Here is a 13,664-nt window from a genome sequence, read left to right as displayed (position 1 = left end):
TCTGAACAAATCAATGACGCGTCCATTAGATAAGTTATCATATATTCTTCCATTCTAGATATGATATGGACTGAGACATGGATTATAATCATTCTCTCTGTCCATTTGTTGTCTCCCGATTTCCGATTTATGATGACCGACTAATTGAACAAATCAAATCAGTCCAGGCTTGGCGAAGCACTTAGGGGTGCCATCACTAAATCATCGAGGGGCCCACAAATATCGCTTTTATCCCATTAAGGGTAAAAGGAATAGATAAACTTCGACTCATATGGTTGTACTGACTACTTGTTGAATAATACACAAAGGCACGTTTTATAACATCAAGTTACCAATTTGTTTTCGTGCAATCAATGTATAACCAACTCATAGTCAACAACTCATATCTCTAGGTTTGAAGAATAAAAGATATTATCGTCTCATGATTCACTCGTGATAAAATCCATGAAGTGATTCAAATGAGCGTGGGTAGAATCCAATACTCAGAACTTACGAGCACTCATGAATGTTGTAGCAACTCTTGCTATGTCTAATGCACATTAGACAAATCTTACAAGCCAGATTCATGACAGTCTTGATTCATATCTACTTCCAACATATGACCGTCTGGGGATGATTTGAATTACTTAATTATTCGGGAAGAATGATCTAATTATTCTGGATGTCAAAACATGCAAAGTGAAACACAGAAAGAATACTAATTTTGTATGGCCTCAACACTTGGAGTGTAAATAAAAACTCTTTTATCTAAGCACCATATTGATTACTCATTATTCATTGTATCGATTTATCAACTTAATACTTGAATTGAAACAATAGTCATGTGATGTACCAAGCATGCATACTATGTTCGTCCAAACAATGGCTATGACATACTCAAAGTATGCACACAATGTTTACATATGGTCTTCTCTTTGTGAAATAGATCAATTGTCAATATTTCAATGATGTTTGTTTCAAAATTCCAATCCTTATTGCAAATGTAAGAATACCAAACTCTTGCCATCTACTATAATATGTTAGATTCTAAACTTATTTGCAATGATCCCCTTGTAATGACTATGCATAGAAGTCACAAAGACTTGGCAATAGACATTACAAAGTATTCCAATGGAAAGCAATTCCATGGAAATGAAGTCTCAAATTCAAAGTACATTCCTTTGAACATACTTCTTTGCATTAAGTTCTTTAATGTTGCACAGATTCAAAGAATAACTTCCACCTATGGAAAAAATTCCATATTGCCATTTTGACTATCATTTCTGAATAAGTGTTGCCTCCTTTAGAATTTGTCAATATGGTCCTTACTCTATACTTCCAATTGTCCATGAGTAACCAATCTTCGGTAAACCTCAGATTGTCCTCGACAATTGCTTAATCATTTTAGTCATATCCAGTTCTATTCCTTTTTCCCTCTTAATGCCTTAAGCATTTGGAAAATTTAGAATGGATAAATATTATAGCACATGTAGTCGAACCTATATCCAAAGCATATGGGACATGATTCATGCTATAAAATTTTTATTTGCCATGCTCTCACAATTCGAACTATAAAGAGATATGCCGTAATCATAATTGAATTTTGAGAACGCAACATATATGGAGTTTCCTTATGTTGAACCATTCCAATATAACATTCATATATATCCTTGACGAAAGTTGATTAAAATATCAATCTAAGCTTGTAGAATTGGAATGAAGTATAAAATCCTCTCCCTTAATTATAGCAAAACAACCTTTAAAACCCGAATTGAAACTTTTGTTTTCTATAATTAACATTGCTAGCTTGCAACACTTAACATAATAATCATGATCCCACTAACATGATGATTATTAGCATAACACTTATGCTCCTACTAGCTCTGGCGTGTATCCAGAAATCAACTGGACTTCTTCAAATCAATACTTTATTGACTTTCTTACCAAAGTTCAGATTTTTGAATGGAGATGCTTTGATAAGACTTGATCAAAATCATACACATTTCCTTAGATAGCTCACATGTTTCTCTAGACCTTTTTCAATTCTCACTAGTTAGTGTGCCGGTTAACCACACACGCTCCACTAACTATATGAGAATGCAAATATCACAACTGCTATCTACTTAAAATCTTCTTAGTGAAAGCGTTTCCTCACCATCACTTTCATGAATCCAAGAGAAACCTTATAACACTTAGATTTTATGGTGTATGTGTTCCTATCCATGTGGATTTGTCAAAACAATAGTCAAAAGACAACATTAGTGACAAATCCAAACTCAAATGGAATGAACTTGTTCAATCTCATTTTCTTGCCACCCGTCAGCACAAGGGCCTAGTATTGCTTCCAGGTTGTTATGCAAACAATTGAGAACATGTATAACTCAAATCTATTGCCAACTTAACTAGAATGGACACAGAAATGTCAACACGATAGGTTATAAACCTCTAGTTGTGTGCTAGTGATGAAATACATGTTTTATTCTTGATTACTTCTTGAAACTTTCAAGACCTTTAAGACTCCCACTGTCCTCTTGACATATAAGACTCTCTCGCCAAATATTCATGAGATAGTGCAAACTCTTTATCATGACAAACACTTCATACAATTGGCCTAAGTTGGTCTTTGTTTTATCCAAAAATCACAACTTACCAACTTCAAATGTACAAGAGTAGAAAACCTTTTACTCTTACATTTGACTAGTGTTAATAACCTTCTTTGAGATATGTCACTCAACTTACAATCTTGGAGTATGACTCTAAGAATTTTTTTTGGAACGAAGTATGATTTATCTTTTGATTTAACCATTTAACCAATTCATGATTCCTCTCCTTAGCCAAACAAATGAACTAAGGTATCCTTAGAGGATCAATTGTGATATGGTTTCATAATCACTAAGATAATCATAAACAAGATACTCAAGCACTCTCCCATCTCTTCAGATTGGAGAAACTTTTATCTTCCTGCCTTATTTGATTCTTCTTCTCCATTCTGTCATACACTGAAACTTTTCCAAAGCTTCAGAATTATACTTAAACTTGTAAGTATAACCATATTTACTAAACGTTAGTAAATCATGACGAATAATCTTATCGATCTTTTGTGGTGGGCTTGACCAGTGCACAAGAATGTGTACTCGATCCCTTAGTCCTTCACTTGACGCACATATACATTCGAACAAAGGATTAGTCTTAATTTTCAAAAGATATATATTCTCATTCATCATACTATGCAACTTGCATGATTTCCAAGTTTCTATCCAACTGAAACCTTGGGTGATGAAAATATTTCCTTATTTGTTAAATTATGACACTACCACAAATGAAAGAATCAAATCCATTTACCAATATTGATTATCAATTGAAACATATAATCAACAATTTTTCCACAAATGCCATTGTAAGGATACTTAAAAAAAATAAATAAGAACAAAAATTTTCTTTTATTTTAAAACTTGCAGAAAAACATATCCTAACAATGCAAATGCATATGAAAACTTGATGTTATCTATTCATAGCAATATTTCATAACTCTTATGCAGCGGCTCAAAATTCTGATCATCAAACCATGCGATCAGAATCAGCACACTCTTTCTTTAAGCTTCCTTTGATTCTTCCAAAACATCAAAATGCAATTACATTGGATTATGTATTAAGAATCTCCAAACAGGATCTTAATAGAGTTAGATAATGGGCTTTACCTTAAGTAGAGTCAAACATTTGACTTTACTATCCTTATGGACTTTTAGGTAAATTCGGCAGCTTCGCAACTAATGCCACTTCCTTTGGCAAAAGAAACATATGGACTCTTTAGAAATGGTACACGAGACTATCACGGACTTAGCCTTTCGCTTTACCATTAGGTCAAACAACTTGATCATGGTCGATCCCTTTCCATTGGGAAGAGAATGTTTTTCTGGACTTCTAGTGTTATCATTGTTAATGTCCATGAAAGTTTGGGAAGTAGATCTTCCAATATAATTTGCTTTACCAATGCTCCAAATCATTGATGATTCAACATCATCAAGAAAATATGTAAGATCATTAAGGGTCATGTCGTGATTTGTCATCAGGGAGTGACTGAAGAACCAAGTCAACAGGCAACTACCTTGAGACTTCGACACCCGACTCTCCCAGCTTGTCAATATGTGACTTAACCTATAAGATTAAGCACATATAGACTTTGCTTGCCAATAGGGATTGAGTGACTTAGAACTTATCAAGTCATGAAACTTGTGGGATAGGGAGATTTATTGGAGGGGTGGAGAAAGTGAATTATGATTTCAAGTCCCACTAATGCACACAAAGGGATTGATCTTTCACCTTGATTTCCATTTGGGATATCATCTTCTTTAGGAAAGCTTGTTCCTAAGGATTTGGGAAGACCATAGATGTATTAACAAGACATCTATAATGGGAGAAATTCAAGTTAGTTGAATTAAATCCTTAACATAAGACCCAACATGAAATATTAAGGCTAGGATGCAACAACCTATTTATAACCGGAAGAGGGATGCCGTAATCCAAGCTATAAAATAGTTGAAGGTAGGTAAATGATGATTTACCAATTTCCACCATCAAACCTAAATATAATTAAGTTTTAATTGGATTTGAAACTCCTAGATCTTTTGAGATACATTGAACTTTCAATGGCATGTTTGAATCTCGATTGTGCCCTCTCAAGTTTTGACTGGGATGCCGAGGATCACAAACAAGGTGTGAATAACCATGAAAATTGACTTGGTACCCTTAACTTTATTACCTAATCGATGTGCCGGTTAACCACCCGTTCGGCTAACGACCCTCCACCAGTCAAGGAAGCGGTGGGTGAGAGTGGACACCCATTAAACTGTCATTTTATAGGCAATAACCTTATACCCCCCTTATAGACCGGCTTCGTGAATGAGGCCTACTAATGGTAAGACTGACTTTATCTTATACATATCTATATAATTAAATTATAATAATAGTATAAGGGTTGAATTTTAAACTTTTAGAATTCTAAGGTTTTAATTTGGAATTAAAGTATTAGAGTATAAGACTTTACAAATTCCAACACTTGAGGGCAGGTTTTGAAACTATTTGAAGACTTTTCATTTCATAACTTATGAGTTTAATATACGTTAAAATGAAGACTCTTCATTTTATGTAACTCCTTATTCTTTAATAACAATTTGAAAGAAGTGACTCTTAAATATCCATAACTTGAGGACAAGTTATGGAGTTATAAAACAATTTAATTAAAAAGACTCTTCATTTTAGTGTAACTTATGACACATTTATGAATTTTAAGATTCATAAATATGACTTTTCACATAACTTGAAGACAAGTTACAAAAACATATTTTATGAACTTCTTTTAGATTAATATGGATTGAAAATAACCAACACAAATTTTTTTTATTAATCTAAATCAACTCATAAACTAGGTACCACAAAAAACTTTTGGTAATCCATAATTTGAGGACAAATTATAGAGTCCATACAATTTCATTAACATCCAGAATTATACTAACAAAACAATTTGTACATCATTCCTATGATATAACAAAAACTCATAAGCATGAATATTCATAATCAACAATTTTCAAGAATTACATAAACATATATAAAAACTTGAAACTTTGATTACATCATTGAAATTGGTTTAACATAATCATTACCACATTAAAAAAAAACAGGTTTTATAAGTCCAAAACAGTTAAAGGTAATGATTGTAGACCAATTTCAGCACCAAAACCCGAAAATATGCACTCTGGGCTGCCAACTCGTCGAGTGCATGAACTGACTCGACGTGTTGGTTAAAGAAAGGCATGGACACGTCGAGTTCCATGATGGACTCGGCCAGTCAACTGGGCAGTGAGCAGAAAATCGATTTTTTTAGCAAGTTGCATCAAGTATAAAGAAAACAAGCCTATACTTTAATACCACTGTTGGGTTTTGAGCATTCTAACACTCCTATGGTGTACATGCAACCCTAAATACCTTGGATCTATTTTTTCTCTATTATACATGCAAATATCAATTTCCAAGGTATTTATCCTAACTAGCATATTATGAAGTACAAGTAATATAGAAATTAGTAGAAATACATACCTCTTTGTTGGTGCTTGATTCCATCGAGCTCAACAGCCTAGTGCCCCAAATGTGACACCTCAAATGGGTCACACAACATCATATGCACTTGGAATAACTTAGAGAGAAATCATCACTTCATGAAATCAGCTTGGCCTCTACATACACACATAGTGGCCGATTTTTGCACAAGAATATGATGCTTATATGGTTGTTACAATTAGGATAAACCCTAATTGTCATGGCTTTCCATTTCCTTGGATCCATGGGTTCAAATACACCATAGAGCATCCATGGAGCATCCTATGGGTTTTAGCCCAACTTGATAATCCATGGAGCATTAGCCCACTATACAAGTATGGATGATTTACACAATCAACCCATATATTTAATTAGTCTTCTTTAGATCACTTAATTAATTCTAGATTAGTTCTTGATCAATAATAATTAAATAATCTTATTAATAAATTATACCTTATAATATATTAATAAACATTAAGTGTTATTTCTCTCATTTTAGTCTATCCAAATGCATGATTCCATGCAACCCAAATGGACCATGTCGGGTGGGTGAAGTATATACCAATTATAGTTATGGACTTGGACACTAATCCAACAACTACCTCTATGGGGTTGGTTGTACTAGTTAGACGGACCATAAGAGCCTAAGGTATTTCACGCACCATCTGAACCTGAACATGAGGCAGCATCGTTGGTTGTATATGATGAAGGATTATGATTGTGAGATTTTGTACCACCCTGGGAAGGCGAATGTGGTGGCTGATGCACGCAACCGCAAGACAGTCGCGGCTCCGATTCGAGATCTATGCTTGAGGATGACCGTGGTTACTCCGTTGTTGGAGGGGACTCGTGAGGCATAGGTTGAGGCTATGAAGGAAGAGCACCGGAAGTGTGAGCAAATTGTTGTTCAGGTGGCTTCGTTCGATTATGATAGCCGTATACTATTGACCTTGCACGGGAGGGTATGGGTTCCATATTGGGGTAAGGTGCACCAAGTTCTGATGGTGGAGGCTCACAATTCGAGATTCTCCATTCATCCCGGGGTGACGAAGATGTATATGGATCTTTGTTAAGATTGTTGGTGGCCTTGCATGAAGCGATATAGCATGGTTTGTGGAGCAGGGCTTGACTTGCAAGAAAGTCAAGGCCAAACTTTAGCGACCTCACGGCACCAACAATCACATCGACTTTGAGTTCAAGAGATTCCTTCGTTACATTCACATTTTCGACAAAATGTTCATGACATTCCTATGCCACATCACAAAGATTTTGAACTTCATAATCGAAACACATTGAATGAACAACCAATCAGACTGCTTGTTTCTGCTCTACACCCTCAATAAGATTTCACAATCATGATTCTTGAGCTTTCAACAAATAATACATTTTGAACCTAGTCACATAACTCTTCCCTTTAGTATCTATTGTAATTTAAAGAAGAGAATTGATATTTGAGTTTAAAACTTTGTCCTATTTACATGACATGATTAGTTCATTAGGAATATCTTCTTCTTCTGGATTGAATTGAATATCGGCTAACGAAACCATGACATCTTCTTCATCAGCTTCATCACCTTAAAGGGACTTCTCAGTTGATTAAGAGGAGAAAAGAGTGGTGAAAGGTTATTGCATAACACCAAAATGTGTTAGTGAGACAGGAGAATCAAAAACAGAGGTAAGAATGGGTGATGTTAGTGGAGTTAAAACTATTGAAGTTGTAATGGAAGTTGTGATAATAGATTCGTTATTGATCATGTCTTCGTCTATGTTGACATTTCTGTCCTATTAGATAAGTGCATAGTGATGTCTGGAGTTTCGACCACCTCCTGAACAGAATCAGTATTCGAAACCCCGGATGGTTTGACTAAAGCCTTCTCAGGGACGTTTTTTTGTTGCTAATCACTCGAATTGGTGTGTTATGTGTATCAGATACGTTTACAATGACACTAGGAATCCTTGTCTCCTCAAAAGTCAACTTGACATGAGTATATTTTTGTGGTGAATCTATAAAAGAATCCTCGATTCGAATGTATGATCTTTCTGTATCATTATCATTCTCAGTCTCGACTGTTACTTCCTCATGTAGAACTCCACCACAAACATTCTTTGTCTTCTTTATCTTTTGTTCAACATCGATAGCTTGATGCTTCTTTATTGCTGGTGAACTGGGACATGAAATCTCACGAATAATAACTCCCTTTCGAATACACTATAAGTTCTTAAATCTTTTTTAATCACCCTTTTTCCCATCTTGTTCACTTTACTGTGGAATTGTCTCTGCACTTGGAACAGAAGTTTCGACACCTTGTGTGCAACTGTCTCATCCATTGGCTCAGGCTCTTGAGTTGGTTTTGGGATTGCAGAATCATAAGTTGTTTTTGAGGGTTTCTTAGTTCTTTTGAGAACCCCTGTTTTTGTAGGTTTGATGTATTTTACAAACTCCTTTGTTACTTCGGGTTGTTTCTCAACATGTTTCTTCTTCTGATATTTTGACTCTTTTTGAGTAACCGTGGTGGTAAAACACTCATTGTAGTGATGGAATCAATCGAAAGCAAGTAATTGATCAACAAAGGATCAGTTGGGTCAACCAACTTAAGCATCGAATTAGGAATTCGAACAACATTGGGAAAGACATTAACATCATCCATAGAAATCCTTGGACCAGCTATTGTTGGAAATTCATCAGATTCAATTCCATCAGGAATGAGAATATTTTCCTAATTGTAAATTTCTTTCAAAATAAGTCCCCAAAACTGAGCACTTGATACTCTTGTTGCTAGTTTCGTGTGAGAGATTGAGATTCCAAATTCTTCCTATAAGGGTGATGCATAATCAACATTAAGACCATAGTATAACCCTAACACTACAAAATATATATTTCAAGCTTGGCATTGTCGAGCTCGGAGCTTCTTCCTGTCAAACATCTCAGAGCTATCCCAAACAGGAAACTCCAAACACATGGATCTTTTGCTTTTCTTAGTTGGATAAGAACCTTCACAAGTTTCGTTACCAAGTAAAGGCAATTTTGTCTGCAAGGAGGCTGGGCGTATTCGCTTATGGGATTGTTAAGCGAAATCATGTGCCAAAGAATGCGAAATCTAGGTTTTGAGTTGGTAATACGAAAAACCTCAAGGATTTCTATTTTTTTGTGTGTCAAAGAATGAGGTAGAAGCATTAATAAAAAATAGTGAGTATCATTCGACATGAAGAGAGATGAATAATTGCTTGTTGGTGTCCCCTGAATTATAATCGAATACTCGTTGATGAGTATCGAATGGACTCTTTTTCTTTTGGTTTCGAAGGTGGATTTAATTTAACTTAAGATCACAACTTAACATAAGTGTGATTTTGTTGTGCAAAATTACTTGGATGACTAGTGTAGTAAAAAACAAGTATGGTTGGTGATGACTATAAGTAACAAAAGTTCAGAGGAGATAATCAAATGAAAATCTCATTCCAAAAAGTCTTTGAGGCTTTAACGACAACATGACGCATCATGCTTCTAGGGACACTTAACTAGTACATAGTTTTGAGTGATACATGTTTCCTTCATGATTATTCTCATGTAGCATGCGAAAGAGCATCATGTTGGTCATTGAGATTCCAACGAAAATATATTTTCATTTTAAAAGAAAAAACAAATTTAAGAAAATGTTTTTGGAGTTGTGATTTTTTCTTTTAAAAAAATAGAAACAAAAATAAAAGAAAATCTTTTTGGATTTTTTATTTTTGAAAAAGCAAAAACAAAAATAAGAAATTCTCTTTGCATTTTTGATTTTTGAAAAACCAAAAAAAAGAACTTTAAAACGTTACCTAGATACTTTCGACCCATAAGTTAATAGTCATCAAAAAAAGGTTGTGCGTCGAAGGTCTTGCATCAGATGTGAATTGAAATCCTATACTGAACGATTCAGTATGAAGTCGAACGCAAATGCAGCCGAACGCTTAACATGAGCAGTAACCTCTAAATAGAACACCAACAGTCGAAAGTGAATAAAACACACGAAAGTTTTACCCAGTAAACGAAAGTAATAAAGGAAATCGGAAGTAAGTAAAACAAATGTTCAAGTGAAATTCAAGAAAAATATGGAACATAGCATGTTTCATTATTCCCAATCCATTCAAAATCCTTAAGAATGATTTTTCATCTAAAGGTTTTGTGAAAATGTCAGCAAATTGATCTATTGTTTTGACAAAATGGACATCAATGTCTCCATCTTCAGCATGGTCTTTGGTAAAATGATAACGAAGAGCAATATGTATCATTTTTAAATGTTGGACTAGATTATAACAAATATGAATTTCACTTTGAGAATCGGAGTATAAAGGTATTTTGTTCATGTTGATTGCATTGTCTCGCAATTGGCTTTGAAATCAAATCACGTGTGATGTGCATGCAACAACAACGATATATTTGCCTAAGATGTCGAAATAGAAATACAAGTATTCTTTTTTAATTGCCAACTCACAAGTTTCTCATCCAGAAATTGACACCAGTTGTGCTCTTTTGATCCAATTGACATTGACCTAGGTCCGCATCAGAAAATGCTTGGATAAAAATTCATGTCTTCGATGGATACCGCAAGCCTAACGAAACTATATGTTTGACGTAAGATAAGATATTGTTGACTACATTATAATGGGGTTCTCTTGGATTCGATTCCTCCCTGACACAATTAGATACAATAAACATAATATCAGGTCGACATGCAGTTAAATACAAAAGCGAATCAATCATGCACCTATACATCGTGAGATCCACAATAGGCTCATCCAACGAAGGACTTAAGCACGTGCCGACAACCATAGGTACTTTGACTTTTTTGCTATTTGTCATGCCAAACCTTTCAAGCAAGTTTCGTGTATATTTCTCTTTACTGATAGAGATTTGTTCCCTGCTTTGACGAATACTTAACCCAAAAATTTATTAATTTTATGCAGCGTGATCATTTCGAATTGACTTCTCATTAATTCCCCAAATGCCTTAGATAATGAAGGATCATTCGAACCAAAGATAATGTCATCGACATAAATTTGAACGAGCATCAGATGATCCCCTACTTTATTTTGAAATAAAGTAGAATCAACTAATCCTTATTTAAATTTAGCGATTTTCAATAAATTTAGAAAACACTATCGGTATCCCATCTGAAACCTCTACTTCACAGATAGGTGGCAGACGCAACAACAGAGGAACAAATCGCTCATGTTGGACAACATCTCAAGCACATAGGGGCCGACACAACTACAACAATAGTTTTTGCAAGTTATGTAACATTGTAGGGCATTAGAATCAAGATTATTAGTAATTATCCAAGTTTCTGAAAGACAACAGTACTACCATCAGTAACAGTGATTCAAGAACTCCTATACCAAATGTCACAACATGTATTCCTTCAACTTGGTTATTTGACTGTGGCATCTCAAATCATATAACCTCTAATCGATCTACATTTCATAACATCTCTAAATATGAAGGAACTGATGAAATAATACTTGGTGATGGTAAAGGTTTTAAAATATCTCATGCTGGCATTAAACACATTAACACACCAATCAAAACCTTATATTTACCAATTGTGTTATGTGTTCCAAATTTAGATTGAAACCTTTTATATATTGTTAAGTTGTGCAAGAACAATCGGGTTTCTATTGAATTTTTCCCATTTTATTTTTTTATTTTTTTTTTGTGAAGGATCTTCGCACAAGGGAGTAGGGGGTCTTTTAGGAGGCAAGAACCTTGAAGATTTTTACTATGCTAATCTGCCATCCATTTTTTCAAATCAATGTAACCACAAAAATCTATCCACTCTCCTGACACACTAAGTTAGGTTATGCATCCATCAAAGTCTCTTGTCACAAAGATAGGTTTTAGTTCTAATCAAATTTCCTATTCTTGTATGCATTTTTCTTCTTGTTCAATCGACAAAATCCATATGCTACCTTTTGGTCCAAATTCATTTTTTGCTACAAAACAACTTGAATTAACATATTTTGATGTGTAGTTCTTGTTCAAACTTTAATTGACAATTTCAGTTATTACGTCATTTTTGTAGATTACTACTTTAAATATGTTTGGCTCTATCCTATGAAATGGAAATATGATGTTGCAACACTATTACCTAAATTCAAACTCCTTGTTGAGAGTTTCTTCCAAACACTACTGGTATCAATATTCATTGACAATGGTAGTGAATACCAAGGTTTTGCACAGTTTCTACATGCTCATGACCTCTCTCACTTCACCACCCCACCACATACTCATGAATAGAATGGTGTAGCCGAACAACGATACTGTCATGTGGTTTAGACTTGACTTCCTCTCTTTCACTATGCCAAATTACCACTTACCTTTTGGTCTCTTGCATTTCAAACGATTGTCTATATTATAACCAACCACCAAACTATACCAAACTCAAATGCGTTGGTTTTCTTTGCAATCCATGGCTAAGGCCTTACACTAACTCCAAGCTTCCGCCACGATCAGCCCTATGTCTTTTCCAAGGTTAATCCACTTTAAAATCCTCTTACAAAGGTTTTGAGCCTACCACATGCTGCCTATACAACTCTCATCATATTCAGTTTATTGAATCTTATTTTTCTTCCCATTCTTCTTCCCCTACCTTACCAACTGCCCATGATTTCTTTAAAATCTCACAAATTACTAATACATCAAACTCCTTTTCAGCAATCAATTCATCAAAAATATCTTCATCTTAGGGGGTGTTTGTTTTTTATGCGAAGATCTGGGCAACCACTTTTGTCTGCGCCGCGCAGACAACGCGCAGACATATGCCCTCGTAGAGTGTTTGTTTTTTGGAAGTGTGCAGATCAAAAAACGTCTGCGCGAGGTCTTCTTTACGCAGACCTGGACCACTGTCTTCAAAGGTCTTCAGACCACATTTTTACCTTAAAAAAAAACCACCAGTTTTTTTTCTTTCTCTTTTTGCTGAAAATGCATTTTTAATATTTATAACGGGAAATTATGTTTGAAAAAATAATTTATTTCAACAGCTGCAGACGTTAAAAACAAACAATCTTCTTATTGCAGACGGCAGACATGTGGTCCACCTCTTCTGTTGCAAAGGCTTGTAGATGTGATCCGCAGACTGCAGACATTTTGGCTTCAAAAAAACAAACAACACCTTTGTGACTCCTACACCTCATGTCCTGCCACACCAAATACCATGTCCAGATTCACCATCCTACCCTCTAACCCTACCTCTCAACCAACCTCACCAATGTCAACTATATCTCCTCAGCCTATACATCATTCTAATCCACATACCCTTCCATCCACACTATTAGTTCATATATCCAATCCTGTCTAAGATTGCACCAACTCCTGTCCTACCCTAATTGGCTGCATTTCTTAAGATGATAATTCTATTTCTCCACCCACCTTCTCTCCACCACAACGAACCAGAAATAAAAAACTCAAAATACTTTTTTTCGTCTTTCATCAACTCCATCATCTTCATGTTATCCCTTCTAACATTGAACCAAACACCCACACTCAAGCTCACAAAATTCCCAAATGACGACATGCCATGGATCAAGAGTTCAATGCACTAATGCAAAATAGAACGTGG

Source organism: Lactuca serriola, chromosome 4, assembly GCF_051521515.1.
Source record: "Lactuca serriola cultivar US96UC23 chromosome 4, Lser_US96UC23_V15, whole genome shotgun sequence".
Classification (NCBI taxonomy): Eukaryota; Viridiplantae; Streptophyta; class Magnoliopsida; order Asterales; family Asteraceae; genus Lactuca; species Lactuca serriola.
This window is presented reverse-complemented; position numbering follows the sequence as displayed.